Source organism: Natrix helvetica, assembly GCF_964273705.1.
Source record: "Natrix helvetica genome assembly, chromosome: 1".
In the NCBI taxonomy this organism is placed as follows: Eukaryota; Metazoa; Chordata; class Lepidosauria; order Squamata; family Natricidae; genus Natrix; species Natrix helvetica.
Window position 1 is genome coordinate 265,027,233 of NC_138548.1, and position 22,888 is coordinate 265,050,120.

Sequence of the window (22,888 nt, forward strand, 5' to 3'; positions counted from 1 at the left end):
TCCATGAATGTATGAATAGTTACAAAACAAGCTAATACAATTAATTTTACAATTTTGATTAGCTAGATGAATGGATGAAGTTACGCTGATATTGAATTTAATTGTTTAATTTGAGAAAAGTATAGAAGAGACATATGTTTAAGTACACCCAACATGCCTCCCATATAAGTGAATATATTGATACTTGATAGTGATGATGGATTATGTAGAGTAGCTATTCCATAAAATGAGGGGCACTTTTTATTTTTAGAAATAATGTAAACCAGTGGTGTTTTCCACAGGAGAAAGTTGTGGTAGTTTTCCCCTTTATTCTCTTTCCACCATTTATGTATCCACTTTTGCATTGAACTTTAAAGATCTGATTAGTAAAAGAAATGTGTGTAGTTTATTCATGTGGCTGAGTTTAAAGAAAAATTAATATGCAATGCTGTGACTATTTTCAGCTTATCATTATTTCAATTTTTGTTTTCAAACATACAAACATGTTTTTAGTAAGTCTCCATGTTTAATTATAGGAAGGCAAAAGTTGTTATGACTTTCTTACAGACTCTCTGGCAATATCTGGTTTGTTATTGTTGGAGAGAGAATATTTTATTAATTTGTGTATTTGTGGCTTTATGCCTGAGGTGGGATCAGAACTACCATTTCCCGGGTTCTAGCCTGGCGCCTTACCCGCTACACCAAATTGGCTCTCATTAATTATTAACATATTGGTTTTCATTTTCTCTGTACCCATTCAGGGTTTTTTTTTCTTTTTTCTACTCAGGCACATCTTTGCTTTACCTGGGGATTTTCATAATCATATAGTTTTGAATGCTATCCTATGCTGATCTTAGACCAGGGGTGTCCAAACTTGGGAACTTTAAGACTTGTGGACTTCAACTCCCAGAATTCCCCAGCCAGGCTGGCTGGGGAATTCTGGGAGTTGAAGTCCACAAGTCTTAAAGTTCCCAAGTTTGGACACCCCTGTCTTAGATCAAATTCATTCAAGTTGCCTCTTGAAAAAGCACCTTTGGGACAACCATGACCTGGATGATTGAGAATCTCCATAGACATTGATTAGTGAGTGTAGCTCTTGATGTATACAACCATTTTGTTTATTTGATCACACTGCAAAGAACTGCATTGTCATTGCAAAGATGTGGTATAGAAAATATGTTTTCTTTTGTGAAATTGTACCACTGCAAATACCAGAATTAATAATATTGGATTAAAATTTCAGTCTTTCAAGAGTCCCATGAGAGTTGATGAGAAGCCACCCAGATTTTAATATAAGGATTTATATAAATATTTTAAATAAATAACCTAAGTTATACTAGCAAAATTTTGGATCATCGTAGAAGAACTAATTCCCAAACCCACCTCAATTTTATCAGCAGGACTTCTTAAGACAATTTTAGTGAACAAATTTATTTTTATGAAGAGAAACATTGCAAGCTGTTAAGATTTCATAGGTTAAAAAAAAGAGCTAAAAAAAGGACAGATGTTACCGTGACTCTTGCTTGGATGATATTCTGACCTCTACCACAGATGTACTAGCTGCCATGAAAACAAAGAGCATTTAGATTTATTGGAATTTATATGAAATTTATTACAATTTATTTTCTTCAAATATACTGTAAATTATAGGGTTTTCCATCTAGGAGTCTTCTTTAGAAAATACTTGTGATAAATGACAGAACACTCTGCTTGGAATTACTTTTTCAGATAATATGTATTATTTTTACATAATAAAATGTTGAAATAATTTTTTTCCATTTGCCTTCAAGTTTTTCAGTTTCAAGTGTTCAGTTTTCATTCCATCTATAATACAAGACTAATATGAAATAAACATTGCTGTACTTGTATTTGTTAATCGATTAAGCTGATTGTAATTGTGTATGTTGTAATAAGGCTATTTTGGTTTTTTTATGACCTCTGTGTTATTTGTGCTTTTATTGTTCATATATCATTTGTTTAATTCTTTAACAAAACAGCTACATTATTTTAATGTGGCTTGAGTTGTCCTGTGAAATTTATTTTTAAAATTACACGCAGATTTGTAAAATAAATTAGCAGTCATAGCTTCAAATTCATCCTCCCAAATTAAAAGGAATTTTATGTTCCAAATTATACAATTGCATTTCCAAACAAACAAACAAACAAACAAACAAACAAAGGGTGGTTTGCCAGGTGAAGCAGGAAAAGTCTGAAAAAATACTGGTATAGTAGATTTTTGAAATTCACTCTGTGATCTACTATCTTAAATATTTTAGATGTGGAATATCACCAATGTGAAAAGATGTGTTTTTTTCCCCAGCTCTTCATGCATCTCTACAAAAGACCAGAATAAAAATATGCTGAGACTTTTCTGGAGTTATACTTGCTTCAATAATATTACTTGATGAAATATAGAAATAAAGGCAAATACCAATGTTGAATATAAATTAATATCTTATCATCACAATGTTCTTTTAATTTGGGACCAAATGCAATGACACTGTTTTAGAAAAAAATATAACCAAAACCAACATTCAAATTAAAACTTCTTGTAGCAATTTAATCCAATAAACCAAAACAAACACTTCAATGCTTTCCACACAGAGATGTAATCCTCTGAAGTCTGCTACTGGTTCAGTGAGTCTGCTACTAAGCACGTGCTTTGCATGTGCATGTGTGCTTTGCACGTATGCATGCCTGAGGCGTGCCCACACAGCACTAAAAAAGGAACATTTTGAGCCCTTCTGTGTCTGCAAAAGTAAGTAGAACAGCGAGGGAGGGAATCCGCTGTGTCACATGATTTAGATTATCTAGAAAGCAGGAAATCCGACAATTCTAGCTAATATAAATCATGCATCACAGCTGATCATCACCCAGCTGATAGTCAGAAATGCTGATTCACCTGAACCGGTAGCATTTTTTAATATCGATTTAGGTGAACCAGTCTGAACCGGTAGCATTTCATCCCTGCTTCTACACTCAAGTGAGATCAGTTTAGTACCCTAATTTTTTTTAATATTGTCCCAGCCTCCTACATATAGAAATGAACTAATGAAGTCAATAGAGTATGCAGTGTATTGTTTTGAATGCCAAAGTCAAGGTAGCTAAGGCTTGTTGCATCCTCTTCTTTATTGTTCTGCACCCAGCAAATTATTCAGGAAGAGATTTATGTATGTGTGTGTGTGTGTGTGTGTGTGTGTGCGCTACAACCCCTGGTATGCCCAAATATGGGAGGGAGCTCACTACTCCCCCTTTCTGTCCTTCGGCTCATTACAGAGGACCATCCAGGCAGAAAACCATATTTTTATTTTTAATGTTGCCTTTTTATATTTGTGTTGTATTTGTGCTGATAAATAAATAAAGGGAGACTAGTATAGATCTATTTCAACCTATTTAGGTCTGGTTCGATTCCCAGTAAGGGTATGGCTAGCTGATGAGACATATACATACACAGGAATTGGCATATTCGAGTCTTTTCCCATGTAAGATTGACAGTGTCTTGGTGATGTTTCTCCATCCTGCAGTTATATACAAACTATACAAAACTGTGAATAAATGAACTCTAAAACTTTCATGTTTGATTTAAAAAACACAAATTATACAGTTATGTTTTTTTCTTTTGATATGCCTTTCATGTCAATAATTTATTTTATTTATTTTAAAACTATCAAATTTGTTAAGAAACATAATTTGGTCTGAAATTCTGCATAGTACATTTCAGTCATAAATTCAGTATGAACTATCATGCTGGTTAAGTGTTTGCAAGAAGTAACAGCCTGAAAAAAACACCTTAAGGAAAAAAAATGTTAATAGATGCACTGTTAAAGCGAGCATACTTCATTCCTGTTCTGAAACAATTTTGATATATAGGTAGCTTGAACTGAGACCTTTTATAGACCTTTCATTTTATACAATCTTCTGATATATAGTTCACAATATATTTGTTTTTTTAATGATTTGAAATAGAGGTAAAATATAGATTCACATGTCTCTAAGGAAGTTCTAAGCTTATTGAAAAAATGGGAGACATTTGCTATTTCAAATTTTAAAACTGTTCGTATATTTTAAAAGTTATTTGTTAATACTTAAGATGAATAAAGGGACCAAATAAATGTTGCATTCCTGTATGGGTTTTTTAATGGGCAAACCAAAAAAGAGGATTGTAAAGATTTTAAAAATCCACAAATGAATTCAGAAATATTTTTTTGAACTTTTCTTAAACTAAAGTTTTTTAGTTTAAATACTACTTACCAAAACAAAGCAGAACAAAATCTTATACTACTCTATTATAAATACTAGGATGCCTAAGAATAAATACTTTTGCTTTGCTGAATTAAATAATAGTTGTGTTTATTTTATTTCTACAATGGTTTTGTTGTGCACCATAGAAACAGGCTATATCAATCTGTAGATTTACGTGTTATTTCGTGGTGGCCTACTGATGAAGATGCTGGGCTCCCACTTGGAAAGGTTGGGAACTCAATTCTAGGTAACAGCAGTTGTTTCTCAAAGACAAACAAACTCTGCATAGGCATCAGGAAGGACATCTGGCCAGTAAATGTTGAGCTCCATCCAGTTGTCTGGCTTTACCCCAAATAGGGACTACTGGATCATAAAAGGGGGGTATTGTTGCTATCAAATTATGTTCTACACATCTCTATGATTGTTTACAAACAGTTAAATGGTTATAAATTTCTCTAGGATTATAGCACTATTTTATGTACTTACCCTGCACAAGTTCATTTCCTTATGATTCTATAGAAACAAAGTAATTTGATAGAAACCTTTGTTTGTATTTAATGTTTGTATTTAATGTTTCAAGTCTCATTTAAATCTGCATAGTTTGACTGAAGTAGTAAAATGCTTAACAATGTGCCAGAAAATGACAAAATGTATACATCCAGGAATCCTAAAAATATATTAAATAAATTTATTATATTTTTCAAGGAAGAGTCCATTTTCTACTTATTTTTAGCCCAGCAATATGCTAAATACAGATATATATTTTATAATACAAATAAATAAAGAGACACAGAGTGTCACCAGAAAATTAACTACCAATTTAAAGATGATTCTATATAAAGAACTCTGGCCTCAAGAAGCAAATAAAATATTTCAGCTTTTGAACAAGCATCTTAAATTCTACTGTACTGAAATAGATTGCAGTATGGATGGGTGTTTGTTGAGCCTCGTTAACCATTCACCCAATTTATGCTCACTCTGGAAATAAAAATAATGTGCATGAGATATCACATTATTTTGTAACTTTAAATTAAATGACAATGTACATTGTTTTGGGGTCTTTCAAAGCAAAATTTGTGGCAGATTGAAAAATGTTTCCTTTCTATGTTGGGTTCTTTATATCTAAAACAGCATTTAAAAAAAATAAAATACTTTATAAAATGGTATCTAAGAGAACATCTAGGTAATCTTTAGGGAATGGACAATTTCCAAGGTTTCAGATGTCTGGATCCAGTTTAAATCATCTTGGCCTTGGGCTTGTAAGGACTGGAGTCATGAGATTACATCTAGACAAAGCCATTGTATAAACACGGACAAATGGCAGAAATCATCGAGGCTGGAAATTAAGAGCTATAAGGGTATTGAAAATGATCCATGAGTCAAAGCTTTGTATTTACATACCATGTAAAGCTCAGGATCCTGGGTGTAATTATATGAAATAAAAATTGTAAGTACAGGTTCCTAATTGATTATATGCCTCACGTTGGTGTCAATTATTAACAACCACATATAACACTTGTTGAGTTTGTTATTTATATGCCACTGAAAGTCACCTTGTGATATGGGCAGCCATATAAATTGTTTAAATAAATAAATCGATCCTTTTTAGTATTAACTGATCACAACCTGGCCTGTAGATCTCCCAATGGTGCATGTATCATTGCTATTATCAAGTTTATCCAACTTTTTCCTGGCCATCTTTTTTCTTCTTTCTCCTAACTTCCCAGCATTGTAGACTTCTCAAGAGAGCTGGATCTTCACATAATGGACCTAAAAAAAATTAAGCAACATCATTTATACTATACCTCAAGTAAGAATAACTACCATTAATTTGCTTTGTTCACTCTGCCTGGTTTTTTGAAGAACTTTTCTAACACCAAATTTTAAAAGCAGCAATCCACTTTCTAACTTGATTCCCTTTTGCTTTCACCAAGCATAATAACCATCATTGTCTACCTGATTTTGATCTATACAGATATAAACACATTACAGCATTTAAATTTTATTTTCCAAGAACTTCATTGCTACCAGGCAAAGTTCTAGTCCATGCTGTATTTATTGACTTTAAAAAAAACAAAACCCTGATTGGTAATTGATCATAAAAGGCGGAATGTATCCATCACTTGAATATCTTTATTGTCACTGTAAGATTCATTACTCTTCCTGTTGTTATTGTTTTGACTATATTTAATCATAGCCCCATTTTTTTCACTGTGTTCCTTGACTTCATTACCAGAACTTACAAATCATTTATATTTTCAGCTATCAAAAATATTCCTTCGTTACACCTTAGATTATTTCTGTTGCTTCCTCAATACTAAACCTATGCTCACCTTCTTCCAATCCAGATTATCTCTATACAGCATATAGGTTGAGTAAATAAGAAAAGAATATTCAGCTGCCAACCTAGAGCTGGGCTAGCGAACCTAAGGCCCGCCATTTGTCAGGGCATATGAAGTGTTGCCATATCAGCTGGCCAGCATGCATACGCACTCTGGCCAGCTAGTTTTGGCCTTCTTTTGAGGCCATTTTTCACCCTCCCCAGGCTCTATAGGCTTTACAGGAGCCTGGGCAGGGTGAAAACAGCCTCCCCGCCCCCCAGAGGACCTCTGGAGTCTTCAGAAGCTTTCCTGAATCCCCCAGAGTGCAAAAAACTGGGGCAAACTGGAAGTTCAGGAATGGTTTTGGTTCTCCAGAGCCTTCGGGGACCTTCAGGACGCTTCCCTGAAGGCTCTGGAGGATGAAAAATGGCCCTACGACAAACCGGAAGTGCCTTCCGGTTCGCTTGTAGGGCCGGTTTTAGTCCTGAAGGGAAGCTCCTGAAGCCTCTGGAGGACTTCTGGGGGGCAGGAGGCTGTTTTAGCCCTCCCCAGGTTCCGATAAAGTCTCTGGAGCCTGGGGAGGGTGAAAAAAGCATGCCAAAAATGGGGGGAGAGCTGGTCATGCACGCATGTGCCCTAGGGTCGTGTGCATTGCATTATGGTTGTGGCACTCCCATGCATAACCCCACTGCGCTCCCCCCACTTTTGGCATGTTAGCCAAAAAAGGTTTGCCATCACTGACCTAGAGAGACAAGCCAATTTCTTTCCCATTGTATGCCCCAGGTTATAGCTTATTATTCTTTGTAAGATTTCACATATGAAAGATAAGATGTTATGGGGTACCTATTTTCCTAAAGACATCCCACAGATTAATATGGTCAGCACATATTATCAAACTATGTTTTCTTCCTTATTATTTCCATCTTTAGCATTATAGTCTTCTTCTAGCTTCATGTTCTATTTATTTCAGATTGAACTTGAGCAAAATGATCTTCAAATCTTCTGCATCAGTAGTTGGAACATCAATTTGGATAATTGTCAAAAAGTGATCAGCATATTATTTTATAATTGACTGCATTCCACCTCATTCAAACCCCAAAGACAGGACAAATATAGTAAAGCAAGTGGTTACTTGCTTTACTATATTTGTCCTGTCTTTGGGGTTTGGATGAAAAAGCCTTCCTATGTTATAAATAACCAACAGATGGCAATATTGACATACTAGAAGCTCTGACATGTTTTATAACATCCTTGTAACATTCACGTTTTTCCACCTGCTTTTTCAGTAGGAAATTGCTGTGAAAAAAGCTTGCCATGCTATCCTTTATGAAGTGGAAACTTGTCTAAGTATTCATCAGAGTCCTTCAAGCAACATGTTGCTATTGAATTTCTAATTGCCGAAGAGTCATTCCAATTGAAATACACTACTGAATGCAGCGTATTTATGATAATATGCTGACGTAAGCACTTTGCATCATTGGGCCAAACCATGTAAAGCAGGTGAACTGGGAGAGTTAATTTGTGTAATAAAGAATGGATGATCTATGAGAGTAACTGATGAGTTTCACATGACAAAGTTTGATGAAATAATTTAAACAATTGGTGGTTCAGTGGAAAGGAAATTGCTGCCAAGCTTAGCATTTTATAGAAATATGTGAGTTAGCTATTGTTTTTCAATATAGGAAGGATTATGCAAGATGGTTCCTCACAGGCTGGCAGCCAAGATAAAAGCTTCCAGAGTTGAAATTTTCAACACAAATCTCACACTGTGAGAATGAAGCTCAGGAATTTCTTCGCAGCACTATGACAGCTGACAAAACATGGGCTCATCATTATGACCTAGAAACAAAGTGTCAGTCCATGAAATAACCCTGCAAGGGGAAAAAAATCAAAACTCAGGCTTCAGAAAAAAAAGTTATAGTTTTGGGGGATACAGATGGTGTTGTTCACAATTTCCTTGAAATTGAAGCCAAAATAGCCTGAGAGTATTGCATTGTAATACTCAAAATTTTGAAACACTGATTAATCAAAGTTCAGAAGCACAAGAAAAAAAATTGCTGCAATATGACAATATCAGGTATCCCTGGTATTCTCCAAGAGGCCATTGTGAAGTTAAATCTCCCAGTTTTGCCCTACTCACTTGTCCAGACTTGGCGTTCTGTGACTTCTGTGACCATCTTTTTTCAAAAATGGAAGAAATATTTCAATAGATATCAGTTTGATTTCAATGAAGAGATAGAATGTATTACTAGGACTTGGTTGAAGAAACGAAGTGTGCTCATTGTGAAGGATTTAAGAAACTTGTGCAGCATTGGCAGAAATGCATAGTGAAGTGCATATAGAGGTAAACACAGATAACAAGAGTCATTTCAAGAGTTATTTTTCTGGTTTTGTTTTAAATAAATATGTTCTGGAGAAGGAAATGTTACTTTTAATTCAAACCTCATGTGAAAGTGCTTTTTGTCTCTGTTCATGTTGTAAGTCAGGGGTGTCCAAACTTGGCAACTTTAAGACTTGTGGACTTCAACTCCCAGAATTCCCCAGCCAGCAGAGCTGGCTGGGGAATTCTGGGAGTTGAAGTCCACAAGTCTTAAAGTTGCCAAGTTTGGACACCCCTGTTGTAAGTGGAAAAAAGTATGATCATCTGACTGAATAATAACTAGTCTTTTTCAGTTCCCTGAAACAAGAGGTGGGTTGCCACCGGTTCACACTGGGTCAGGTGAACCGGTAGTGAAAATTGGGACTGGGTCACCAAACTGATAGGGACAGCAGGATGGCCATGTCCCTGAACGGGTTCCCCGATCCCCGCTGCCAGCTTGTTTTTTAGTCATTTTTTCATGTTCTGCACACAAGCGCAGAACAATTTGCAGTCAACTGCAAACGTGCAAAGAGAATCGGCAGCAATGCTGGCAGCACCCAATCCCTGCCAAAAACCCGATGTCAGTGTATGGTAGATTCGTTTTATATTGAGCTTGCATTTGTTCATGCTTTTTTATATACTACATTCCCACTAATTCTGTGGTTGCAGTTTCAGAATTTGTTTTTCTGAATGGAAATATAAGTAGCCGGGTATCCCAAAGACACCAATCTAGTCCTGATATAGACTCCATAAATACGCCAAAAGATTTCAGGTTTTACTCATTAGAATATTGAGCACTGTCCAACTGAAAAGGCCTATCATTCAGCACTTTAATATTCCCTAGTACTCTGAAATAAATGTACTTATCCATCTTCTTAAAACTGCTTGAGAAATGAAAAGTGGGGGGGGGGAGACAACTAATTGTCATGTCTTGATAAGCATATGTGTTCCTTCCTTTGTATATCAGAAGAAACACTTAACAATTTTATATTTTAAGAGCACTGATACCACCCCATTCTGATCCTGCCATAGGTCATCAGTAAGCAGGTTGTGATCGGGGAAATGCAACATCTTACAGGACTATGTATGAAAGATATCTAAGATTTGATTGCCCTAAAACCACATAATTCTATTTTTCTAGGGCTAAGTCGTATAGCCTCTTCCTTCCAATTCAGAATTACATAGCTTCTAGACACAATGAAAGAGCCTTGATAGTATCATTTAGATGACCATCTCAGTTTTCCTTGGATTCATATGTATAACAGGATGATCTCTCCTAATAATTTTGTGTTGATACAAAATAGGCCAGGAGAGATGGACACTGAAGATGGTACTCTACAAAGCATGTCATTGTCTGAAACTAACCCTGAAAGAAGGAGGAAAATCACTATATCACTGTGTCTCCCATTCTCTCTCCAATGAGCTGGCCCAGAAAAATGCTATGATTCCTGTTCCTGATATAGGTCAACAATAAGTACAATCAATATTGTTTGAGTACGATGCCCAGATCTAAAACTAGAGCATAAGGAATCCACATAACACACTTCCTCCAGGAAACTGTAACCTGACCAATAATAAAATCTAATGAAATATTCCTGAAATTATTACCATTAATAATCAGATTTATGGTAAAGTAAAAATTAAATGTAAAATTTTTGGAGAGTGATTCATAACAACGATTGTCCATTTATGATAAAAGTTGGTGAAATGAAACAAAATGAACATAAGACAGGATTGTACATATTCAGTTGATTTAATTGACTGATTTTGTGTTTCCATTAGCTTTTTAAATGTATTTCAAATGTCTTACTTATTTCATTAACTCTCCCAAATCAATGCAGCACAATTATTTTTTTACTTACTTTCAAAGTTCCTGAAATAACCTTTTATATTCTTTGATATTCTCAAACAATAGAAAGATATATTTAAGCTTCTATCATACTGATATCTTTTGTTACAGCATGATTAAGTTAACTGAGCATCCTCATCAGCAGTAGTTCAGCAGGAAATTACTTTTTCATCACTATTCCACAATAGCACGAGGTTTACTGATTTTATATATTCTTTTCTCTCTTGATTCAAAAGTATATGTGATTAATTGTGAGCAGACAAAAAGATCATACCTGTCTTAAACTATGCTACTGAAGAAGAAAGAATAAATGTTGCTGGTTCAATTAGAGTTGTTTTGAATTTTATTATACATAAACATTTTATTATGTATAAGCATTTCCATTGCTAAAAGAAAAATCTATAAGCAGGGCAATGAAGTGAATATATACTTACAAAGTAAAGCAAACATTTGATAAATCCCAATACATATTATACATTTTCCATATTGTAAGACTATGGAAAAGGGATGCGGTGGCTTAGTGGCTAAGATGCTGAGCTTGTTGATCAGAAAGGTCGAATCCCTAGTGCCATTTAATGGAGTGAGCTTCTGTTACTTGGGCCAGTTTCTGCCAACCTAGTGGTTCGAAAGCATGTAAAAATGCAAGTAGAAAAATAGTGATCACCTTTGGTGGGAAGGTAACAGCATTCCGTGTGCCTTTGGTGTTTAATCATGCCGGCCACATGGTCACGGAGACGTCTTCAGACAGCACTGGCTCTTTGGCTTTGAAACGGAGATGAGCACTGCCCCCTAGAGTCAGGAATGTCTAGCACATATGTGCAAGGGAAACCTTTACATTTATCTTTAAGGCCATGGGAGAATAAATTTCTCTACATGAACAGCTCCTAGAGGTTTCAGTTTCGGGCTTGAAAGATATTTGAAACCAGTTTTTTTCTGAGTTTGAAGCAACTGGGTTTAGTATACAGTGGAATTTTAACAATTTTATTTTAAAAAAAATAATTTTAAAGATTGTAATAATAATTGTGTATTATTACAATTATTATATTTAAAAGGTTAAAGGTAAAAGTTTCCCATGTCCAGTCATGTCCAACTCTAGGGGTTGGTGTTTATTTCCATCTCTTAGCCAAGGGAGCAAGCATTGTCCAAAGACACTTCCATGTGGTCAGCCTGATTATATGCTGAGGTACACAGAACACTGCTACCTTCTCACCAGTGTATTACCTATTTATCTACTTGCATTTGCATGCTTTTGAACTGCTACGTGGGCAGGAGCTGACTCATGCAAAAGGAGCTCACCTCATTACACAGTACTTGGGTCTCAAATTCGGGTTGTTGGTCTTCCAGCTGACAAGCTCAGTGTCTTTAACCACTGAGCCATTTTGCCCCCAATCATTATATTAATAATTATTAAATTGAAATATGGCAAATTTCTGGCTGTGTCAGTGCTACTATGCAGGAGTGCTGTAGCCCAGAGGTTCTGTAGGGCTTACTCTAGCCCTCAAGAAGCTGGATATACTCATCCTGTCATTGGCTATTGTAGATCATGCATACTAGTCCTGCTCTAAACCTTCAGAGGTCAATATTGCAAATTTGTTTTGACATACCTGTAGATTATTGTCTGGGATGAGATCCCCATAATTAAGGAGAATGTTGACAGCATAGATTGGACTGTTCACAATATATGCTGCAAGAATGAGGCCTTTTGGGGAATTTTAACCATTTCCTGAAATTATTTCCATCAGCCTCTACCTCTTGTGAACGTAAGAAATGATGCTGATGTGGATCAAAACTTCTGTCAAGATTGAAAAGAAATATGCAATTTAGTGAAGGAGGAGGAAGATATTCTGACTTCTTATTGGATGTTGAAGAAGACAAAAATGAAATAGGAAATTCAAAAGATTGAAGTAGAATTATTGGAACATATGGTACCAGCAAAAGTTATTGAAGCAGGTACAGATTTCAGCTAGCTGCAAAATTGTTTTACAATCCTGCAAAACTGTTCTCAAAGAACTCTACCTTGATTCGCTCCCAAATAAATAATAAGGAAAATGAATTCTACGTATATTAGACATTTCCCTGGAATGATACAAATAAATTGTTTCTTTAATGTTATCAGTGAAGGAACTAAAATTATTCATATTCCAACAGAATTCCTTGATTCAATTGATCTCTCTGGATTGTCACCACACAAACTGGAATTGAAGACTCGATCCTGCATCATTTTAATGAGAATTTTCCAAGGCTTTGCAATGGAACACAGATGATTGTGGAAGAACTCTACAAGAACCTCATTGTAGCAAAGATAAACATTGGTGTATTCAAAAGTTACATTGTTATGATTCCAAGAATTATTCTCAATTTATCACAAAGTGAAGATGTCTCTCTTCAGTGGACGCAGCTCCCAATAAGTCATCCTTTGCTCTCACTGTACATAAAGCACAAGGGCAAACTATGAAGAATGTGCTGATTTAACTGGAGAAAATCCAGCATGGTCAGCTATTTCTCACTTTAAGAAAGGGAAAAGAAATGAAAACCTTAAGAGTATTCTTCAAGAATGGTAGATAACTCCATATGTTTTCATCAAAAAATGTTCATTATTACTTAGGATTTAATCCTAAGTATTAAATTAAGTATTCCTAAGAATTTGGTAACTAGTAAAACTTAACAGTCCAAGTCCTAATCAAGGATCTAAGAGCTATTAAAATAACATCTGAGTATAAACGCAGTTCCAAGTAACTTTTTGTGTGTGCAAAGTCAGAATATTCAAGTCCAAAAAATTCACAATTTCCATGTATCTAGGGAACCCTTTGGGTATTGCTCCAAGGGCTCCTATTAATATTGTTGCAACCATTGATTTATTTCTCTACAATCACTCAACTTCAGTATGCAGATCACAATATTATTATTATTATTATTATTATTATTATTATTATTATTATTATTATTATTATTATTATTATTATTATTATTATGTTTAAAAAGCATATTTTATTTGCAATTGTAAATAAAATTGCAAACTATAAGCAGTGATAGTCAGAACAACGAGGCTCTGCAACCTTTTCTGGAAACACTTAGAAGAAGTCAGCATCTTTGCTTAGAGATAATTGAAAATATTATGTATTATACATTCACATGCATATGTATATCTAACATGTCCTCTCATACAGAAGGATGTGGGAATTAAGTGAGCTTTAGCAAAATGCAGCAACATCCATCAGATTCATGCACTGTACTAAGCATTTAATTTATGCATAGCAGATTTATTCAATGAGCTTCAACATAGTGGGGAATAACTAGTACTAAAGTGATGAATAATCAATTAAACATTTATTCAAATCAGAAGTCACACATTTCATCATATATACTGTGTGTGGGTGGGTGTTGTGTAGATAGATAGATAGATGATAGATAGATAGATAGATAGATAGATGATAGATAGATAGATAGATAGATAGATAGATAGATAGATAGATAGATAGATAGATAGATAGGCAGGCAGGCAGGCAGGCAGGCAGGCAGGCAGGCAGGCAGGCAGGCAGGCAGGCAGGCAGGCAGGCAGGCAGGCAGGCAGGCAGGCAGGCAGGCAGGCATATGTATATATATATTCTGGGATGTGTTACAAAAGCAGGTTGGAACCTTATCCAATTCTTACAATTATTTGTTCTATTTTTAATGTAAAGACAAAAACAAATATTTGGGAAATGTTTTCTAATTAGAACTGATAAGAAAGAGAAAGGGAAAATAGATTACATATTGATTATGAGAAAGCATATGAACATAAAACAGAATCAGAACAACAAAAAGATTTCCAAATTGGTTATTACAGCTTTGTTTGTCATTTCTGTCTTTAAATTTGAATTGCAAAAGATCTAAACCCTCTGATTATGAGATATTTTGGACAGAATAGTATAGTTTCAAGTGTTTCCTTCCCCCACCCACCCACAAAAGAAAGCCAATATATTAATGATATGACTATAGTAATATCTCAGGTTTTGGACCAATTAAGATAAAGGGGAAGATTCCTTAAAGCCAAATATTTCTTATATCTGATTCTTATGATGTACATAAAGTTTACATATTTAATACAACTTTAAACATATTTCTATGAAATTTCCATGAATTATATGATTAAGAGAAAAAGAACACACATTGTCTGGATTGATTTGCCCTACAAAAAACCTTGTTCTTGGACAGAGCAGTCCAAATTCAAATTTTGTAGATTGAATTTGAAGTCTCTAGAAGGGAGCTCTATGGGGGAAAATGTTTTCGATTTACTGTAATAGATTGAACATTATTATCCATAAACAGCAAATGCATCACTTGATCGAAAACAGAAATAGGCAAAGACTATCCAAACAGTTATGTATTTCAGCTGAAATCATTGCCCAAAAGCACAGCAATATTGAAATAAAACTTGAGTTCTATTCAATTCATTTTCTAGTGGTGGACAATCACAAATATTAATCACTTTTAGCCCTCAAATCAAGCCAAAAATCCTGGTAACTTCATTGTTTGCCATTTCCTTGTTCTGGGATAGTTTTAACCTCCCAGGTATACCTTCAATGTTTAATTTTGAAATTTGGTGACTGTCTTAACTGACCTGTGTTAACCCTAGAAAAGGTCAGCCAGGTGCTGCCACCTGCTGAGACAATATTTTATTAGAGTGGCATGAAGTTTGTCGATAAGCCCGCAGAGAATGAATTGTAACAATTTTAATAGAAATTACCTTGAAATCTGTTTATTTTCTTTTTTTCAAATACAATTTTGAAAATACTTTGCAGCAATAAAAACTGACTTTTTATTTGCTTTATTACAATACATAATTTTAATATAGAGGGATAGAATCAAGATCACGTGAAGTGTTGATGCCGCTTTATAATGCCTTGATGAGGCCACACTTGGAATACTGCATTCAGTTCTGGTTGCCACGATGTAGAAAAGATGTGGAGACTCTAGAAAGAGTGCAGAGAAGAGCAACAAAGATGATTAGGGGACTGGAGACTAAAACATATGAAGAACGGTTGCAGGAACTGGGTATGTTTAGCTTAAGAGAAAGAAGGACTAGGGGAGACATGATAGCATTGTTCCAATATCTCAGGGGTTGCCACAAAGAAGAGGGAGTCAAACTATTCTCCAAGGCACCTGAGGGTAGAACAAGAAGCAATGGGTGGAAACTAATCAAGGAGAGAAGCAACTTAGAACTGAGGAGAAATTTCCGGACAGTTAGAACAATTAATCAGTGGAACAGCTTGCCTCCAGAAGTTGTGAATGCCCCAACACTGGAAGTCTTTAAGAAGATGTTGGATAGCCATTTGTCTGAAACAGTATAGGGTTTCCTGCCTAGGCAGTGGGTTGGACTAGAAGACCTCCAAGGTCCCTTCCAACTCTACTATTGTATTGTATTGTATTGTATTATTATAAACCATGACAATGATACTGTTTCAGGCTGGTAGGTGATGGTAGTTACAAATGTCAAAATGTATAAAAATAGGTTGATAGCTAAGTAAAGAAATAACCCACTAGTCATTAATCTTTTTTAAAAAAGTATCTAAACTATATAAGCTTGCCTATGTCACACAGCTGCTTTCCTTCCTCCCTCCCTCCCTCTCGTCCTTCCTTCATTTCTTCCTTCCTTCCCTCCCTCTCTTCCTTCTTTTTGCAGACTGGATGACAGTTTAGTAGAACAAACTGTAAAACAACACTACCAAATTACAAAATTCCAGACAATGGTTAGATGGAAGCAAAAAAATATTTTCCTATTTTTCTTTGCTGCCATTTATTGAATAGATTTTTTCCAGTCTTGTGGAATCATCTTAGTAAAACTGTCAATATCAGTTTTTCATAATTATCTCTGTCCCCCACCCAAACCACTCCCTGTGCTATCATAGCTAGACTGCTGAATCTGAATTGCTGCTAGGTGTTTATATAGATATACATAGTATAAAATGCTAACTGCACTTAGTACCTAGTAGTTATGCACATGCTCTTCTGTAATGTGGTTAAGCTAACCATTAATAGATCTCATGGGCCATTCTTTGAGAGCATATTTGTCATCACTGACTTCAGTACTGCTCTTCCTCTTCTTGACAGATAGCATTTATGTACATGATGAAAGTAGACTTGAACACATATGCTCTCTTCAATTTCTCTATCTAATTTTGTAGAATTGGGTAGGTACCTTCTCTGAATTATTTACATTTATTTCTTAAATGTGTGACTCCCTTCTAACAGTGATAGTACAGCTATTGAAAAGCCTACTAGAAAGAGCTGTTTCTGGATTTCTTCCCTTGAGTTTAATTGGAGTCTGGGACTAAGGACTTTAAATGATTGATAAACAATTGAATAATGAAGTGTATTACATTTACACATACACTTTGTAAGACTTCTCACCATGTACAAGAACAGTACAATTCATCAGTAAGAATTTCTTCTTTGAAAGAGTTACTAAATCAAATCTTGTTCATGAATTTTATTGATACAAAAATAGTATAATTTTTCTGTGTAATACTAGATAAAATTCCCTTCCCTGATTTTTTGGCATGGCTACTAAAACAAACTTGTAGTAATCCTCAACATATGACCATTTATCAAAATAGAAAAAGTGACTTATGGCTTGTACTTGTACTTATGACTGTTGTACAGTTCCTGCAGTCATGTGATTGCAATTTGGAGATTCAGCAACAGGTTTGCATTTAAAACTGGTTGCAACATCCTGCCGTCACAGGATCATGATTTGAAAACTTTTTGGGCCAATTTCTAGGAAAAAACCCCACTCACTGGGGAATCTGGATTTGCTTCATGGCCACTGCAAAAATTGTCTTTCAATCAGGTCCAACTCAAGTTATGACAGCAGTAATTTTTGATAGAAATTCTGGTCCTTGTTATGGTTGTAAGTATAACTATATACTGGAACTATAGATCAGTCTGGTTCTCTGAGGAAGTCCAGATGGGGTCAGATCTGTCTGTTGTTTAACTACTTTTGAATCCCTCTGCTTTGCTTTAGGTTAAATATTAATCACATGTTTTCTGCTGGGTTGATGACTGACAATGCTGTGTTATAGTGGTTATATCCTACTTCAGTGGGTGATTCTAGTCAATTATGAGGGGGGGAGATCTTTTTCTTGGAGGAGGGTTCCCCTTCTTTTTTGCTGTTTTGTTGCTACACAAAACCCTTTATGGATATAATCCAGTAGTTTGAAATGTGCTACCATCAATATTCTATCATCAAAGTTTTAATGGGGAGCTTCTCTACTTGACAATGTAATTAAAGTTTTGTTGCTGTACCAAAGGTTGTTACAATCTGATTGGGCAAAACAGGTTGAAACTGAGTCTTTGCATGGTGCTTTTTGGTTATTATAGTTCTCTATCAACCCAATTATAATCTCTGGGTGAATCAACTTCATCTAAAGGAAGTAAAGGAAAAACAGGTTGGAGTGTTATAGAATAATATCCCCTAAATCAATCTTAAAAAGTGAGGTCACGAGTGTAGTAGATTCTCAAACATCAGGAAAAAGTAAATACCACATAGAGTCAAGTGCAATATACATAAGCATTACAGAAGATTCACTAATTTTGAGGCTAAACTCAGGAAGGTGAAGAATAAAGTGATCTTGCTAAATGAACAATAAAAGAAACTCCAGGAAACTCCTACATAAATTCAACCTGATTTAATCTAAATATAGTAAAGGTAACAAAATTACTATACAAAACATGCAATTCAAAAGGTTGCCTAACAAGTGTGAGAAATTAATTGTTGGAAATTTTATAAGAAAAAGTGCATAAATCTCAGCAATTAATGAACAATTAACTTACTTCTTGGGGGAAAATATTTCTATTTCTGATTATGTTCTTTAGAAAAATTGTGATTTTTTTTTCTGGAAAAACTATTTCTTGACCAAAATTCTCAGGTCATTTCTAGAGAAAAATATAAGCTACACCACATTTGAGTTTATGTAATAAAATTAGCAACTTTGTAGACTCTTTGCCTATGACAAAAATCAAAGTTCTGATGAAATGATTATGTGATATTAAAACTTTAGATCTATTTCCACATATATTTTTGGGACTGACATGAGTTGGGGAGATCAAACATGTTGCCTATCTCTCATTTGTTGGTTTTCAAGCTTCTCCTAACTGAGTGTATTTTAAAAAATAATGAACATCAACTAGGGAAAAATGTTACAATCGCTCTGTTGTAGTAAATGTTCTAGATCTATAATGGAAAGTCTGGAAGGAGAGTTAATTCAAGAATTCCCTTCAGTAGCATGTAATTGAAAATTGGCAAAAAAGATTGCCAGAGTTGTAACTTTGTAGCATTTAAAACAAGAATTAGTAACCTGTGAGCCACAAGTCTCTTTCACGTGATCTCTGGAACTTCTTAAGATCATGATGCCAAAATTCAATAATAAATCATTAAAAGTCAACAAAATGGTTTTGTGGAAATTTCAAGGACATTAAACCTTTATTTTCCCAAATCTAAAAGAAAACATAGAAACATTTCCAATTCAAAACAAAGCAAAAGAAAAAAAAGCCTATGGACACGTCATGACAAATGTCATGAGACTACACTGCAGACTTATGACTTTCAAAATACTATTTCACCCTATAATTATTCTAATGTGGGTAAAGAGTTAATTTGTGGCTTGAAAAAAAGCCTGTGTTTTGTTTTTTATCAGCTATGTGAGAAACAGCATATTTGCTTAAGTTCTCACTTATAAAATCATTTCCCAAATTTCCCAATAAATCTCCAAAACCATGGGGAGGGGGGAATCAAATATTTCTGGGACTATCATGCAAGTCTTTGATAGAGTATAGAAACATCTACTGCAGTTTGATCACAATCTTTTAACTTTCAATGCCATGAAATAAAACCAGTGTGGAACTTTTAGACGTTGTACTGTGATAGATGCAAAAAAGTTCTTGTGAATGATTGGGCGAGGCAGTGGATATGCTATGCTTTATATACAGCTATTGGGCCAGGCATGGGAGATGGGGTGGGGGAGAGGAAATATAGAAATTGGATCCCCAATTTGGTGTCCTGCTAATAAGAAAGATTAAATTCTGGAGTTCTGCTACAAAAAAAAAGTGGCTGTAAGGTGTGTTTAGACAGACAATGAGTCACTCACATCTTTACGCAGAAATCAGACCAATCTTTATATTCCTGCCTGGGAGTATTCTATCATGCAGATAATATGCCTTGCTGGATCTCTGATATTACTTATACAAACGTGAGAGGTGTGTATAATGCAGGTTTCGTGTGACAGTAAACATTCCGGAACCTTTCAGCCTTTTACTTGAAAAAAATAAAATAAAATAAACAAAATACATGACAGACTCTACTGTTTTGAGGGGGCTCCCCATCCCACCTTCGCCTGACAGCAAACACCTTCCTATTTTAAGTCTTTCTGCCCCCCCTTTCCATCTCTATTCCTACGAGACAATCGTGCAAACTGGCTCCCTCGATGCAGGAATCGGCACCCACCCATCTTACCTTTGCCCCTCGCTGAGATGTTGAACGCAAACCCCACTCTTTTCCCTCTGGTCCCCACGGTTTCCTAGGGCTAGGAGAGCCAACACCGCCTACTCCAGTCCTACCTTTATAAAGGAACCCCTCCTAGCTGCGCCTACGCTCCCCACCCCATGGCAGCATCCCCCCCCCTTCCCTCCGCACCATGCCAGCGCCTGGGGAAAATCTGAGCTTCCCCTTTAAGTGCCAGTGCAGCCGCGAGGGAAACCAAATGCCTCCTTCGCGTCTCACACCCAGCAGAGTCTTTCCAGCCGCGCATCCAGCACCGTCACCGCTACCACCAACACCACCAACACCGACCGCTCTGCTCGCCGTCGCTTTCGCAGTTCCAGCTGCTCTCCAGCAGCCGGACGGACGGGCGCGTCTGTCTACCGCTGCCCTGCGCGCGCGCCGCTGAGCCCGGGGATTGGCTCGCGCCCCTTAATTCAGGAGCTCGTGCAACCTGGTGGCTGTGCCGCCTGCCGCCAGGCTGGATATTCAGAGAACAGCCGCCGCTGCGCTCTTCGGGTGGCTAGACTCACTTTGGTAGGCAAGCCGGACTGCCGACCTTGCTTCTCCCACGGCTCTCCCTGCCGGTGACAGCGCCGGAGATAAAGGCTGGGCGACAGTAGAAGCTTTGCTGGCTCGGGATATCACACCTATTTTTTTCCCTACGGAAGGGGGCCCTACCCTCCACCCCACCCACTGCATCCCCCCCCCCCCATTCGCCCCTCGGACAGTGAAGGAATCTGTTCGGGGTTCTGCTGCTAAGTTGACTCACGGAGATCATGTGAGGAGCTCCGCCTGTTCGCCCTGCTGCTACCGCTACCTCCACTGGTAAATGCTCCCTTCTCTCGTGTACTTATCTGCATGCTCTAAGGTTTCTCGGAGCTCTGCAAACGGCGCCTAAAACCGCACACCCCTCTCTCTATGTGTGCCTGTGTGCTTTTACGTCCCGTCCCCCCCTCCCCTGCTTTTCCTTCTGTAATTGCGTACCAGCGCCGTCGACAACTTCGGCTGCTTTTCTGCTTGTGAGGGGTTTGTCTCCTTGGATTCAGCACTTGGAGAGAGGTCATTAGTTGCCCGAGTTTCAGGAGCCTCCGCTCCTGTGGCTGCTCTAGAAGAGCTGCTGCTGTTGCTACCTTCTGTTGTGCTCATTAATTTTCATCTTTGGCTGTTGACATTGGCTGGGCTTATATGAAGTTTAAATGTTGGTTTGTGTGACAACTATTTTTTAAAATAGTGAGTAATTTCTGTGTAATATCTTTATTATTGTTGATGTTGTTGTTGTTCACTGGTGTTTTTATTCCCTTCCCTTCCTAAATCCAAATGCAATTTTATTTCAGTTTTGAGCAATGTGATGGATAGGAGGTTTGGGCTGATTCAGACTGTTTTATCAAAGGCATGCTGGTTGGAACAGTTGCAGCAAAGGGCAGGATGGCATTTATATTCTACATGTGAGATAGATACACACACACATGCACATACACACCCACACACCCAAACACACACTCACGTGCATGCACACATAAATGCATAAATGCATACATGCAGTAGGCTTGTCATAACCAATAAAAGACAAACACTGCTCTCATTACTTGCAAAGGTCTTAAACTAATGCTACAGCTGTCACTTAATTCCACTTAAGCTACATTCAGAAATATAATGTGAGAAAGATGTTCCTTAGCATTGTACCATTGTCTGTAAAGTTCAATCTACAGCTATTGTCACTCCGAGATGCACTTTACAGTGTATTGCTCATAGAACTATTTCCTTTGCCCTTTTACTTTTTTATGTATTCATAAATGACATTTTAGGTTTCTCTGCTTGGATAGAGCAAATGAAGCTCAAAATGACAGGATTATCTATCATCTATCTATCTATCTATATCTATCTATCTATCTATCTATCTATCATCTATCTATCTATCTATCTATCTATCTATCATCTATCTATCTATCTATCTATCTATCTATCTATCTATCTATCTATCTATCTATATTAAGGTCTTCCTGTCATATGAATTCTAAATATCAGGCTAAGCATAACTTTTTTTTTTACTACCCTGACCATGCTTTTCTAATTACTTCAACAGGGAAGAGAGGGAGCATTATAGCAAACAAGCCAGCAGTAGTTCAATAGTTACACCATAAAATATTTATGATGCAGTGCTTCATGGAGAAAATAAATGTGCCCAAATATTCTCTCTCTTTCCCTTAGAGTCATAGTGTTAAAATAACATTCTAACCACAAGTGTGACTGCATTTCACTGTCGTATTACTATGCATGGTGATTTGAAAAAAAAAAGGCTCAGTATACGAAGTATTATTTATTTCTGAAAAAACTTGCTCTTGTTGGTCTTTTTCACTCCTCCAAGGATGAGGCTATAGAGGTTGTTATAACATTCCTTTGAAAGAGGGTATATCTAATTTAAAAAGTAGGACTTTCTAAGTGATAGCTAATAGTATTAGTTTGTAAGTAATTATCATTCATTCTGGCAAGGTGGCAGAGAGAAAAATTATCATCATCTTCCACCTTCACCAATATTTGTTTACATTTTTTTATTCTTTTTCACACATTAATGATAAAGTGAAAAACTGTCACAATATTATCTGAACTTATTTTTATTATAT

At 36.3% G+C, this 22,888-nt stretch overlaps 1 protein-coding gene across 1 annotated transcript in view; it reads left to right on the forward strand.

Moving 5' to 3' along the window:
* The first annotated feature begins 20,979 nt into the window (after window positions 1-20,979).
* TENM2 (teneurin transmembrane protein 2) overlaps window positions 20,980-22,888 on the forward strand; it is a 1,011,554-nt gene continuing 1,009,645 nt past the window's right edge. Inside the window, exon 1 of the mRNA XM_081934447.1 lies at window positions 20,980-21,092. The gene's annotated coding sequence lies outside the window, so the exon portion shown is untranslated. The remainder of the gene's footprint in view (window positions 21,093-22,888) is intronic.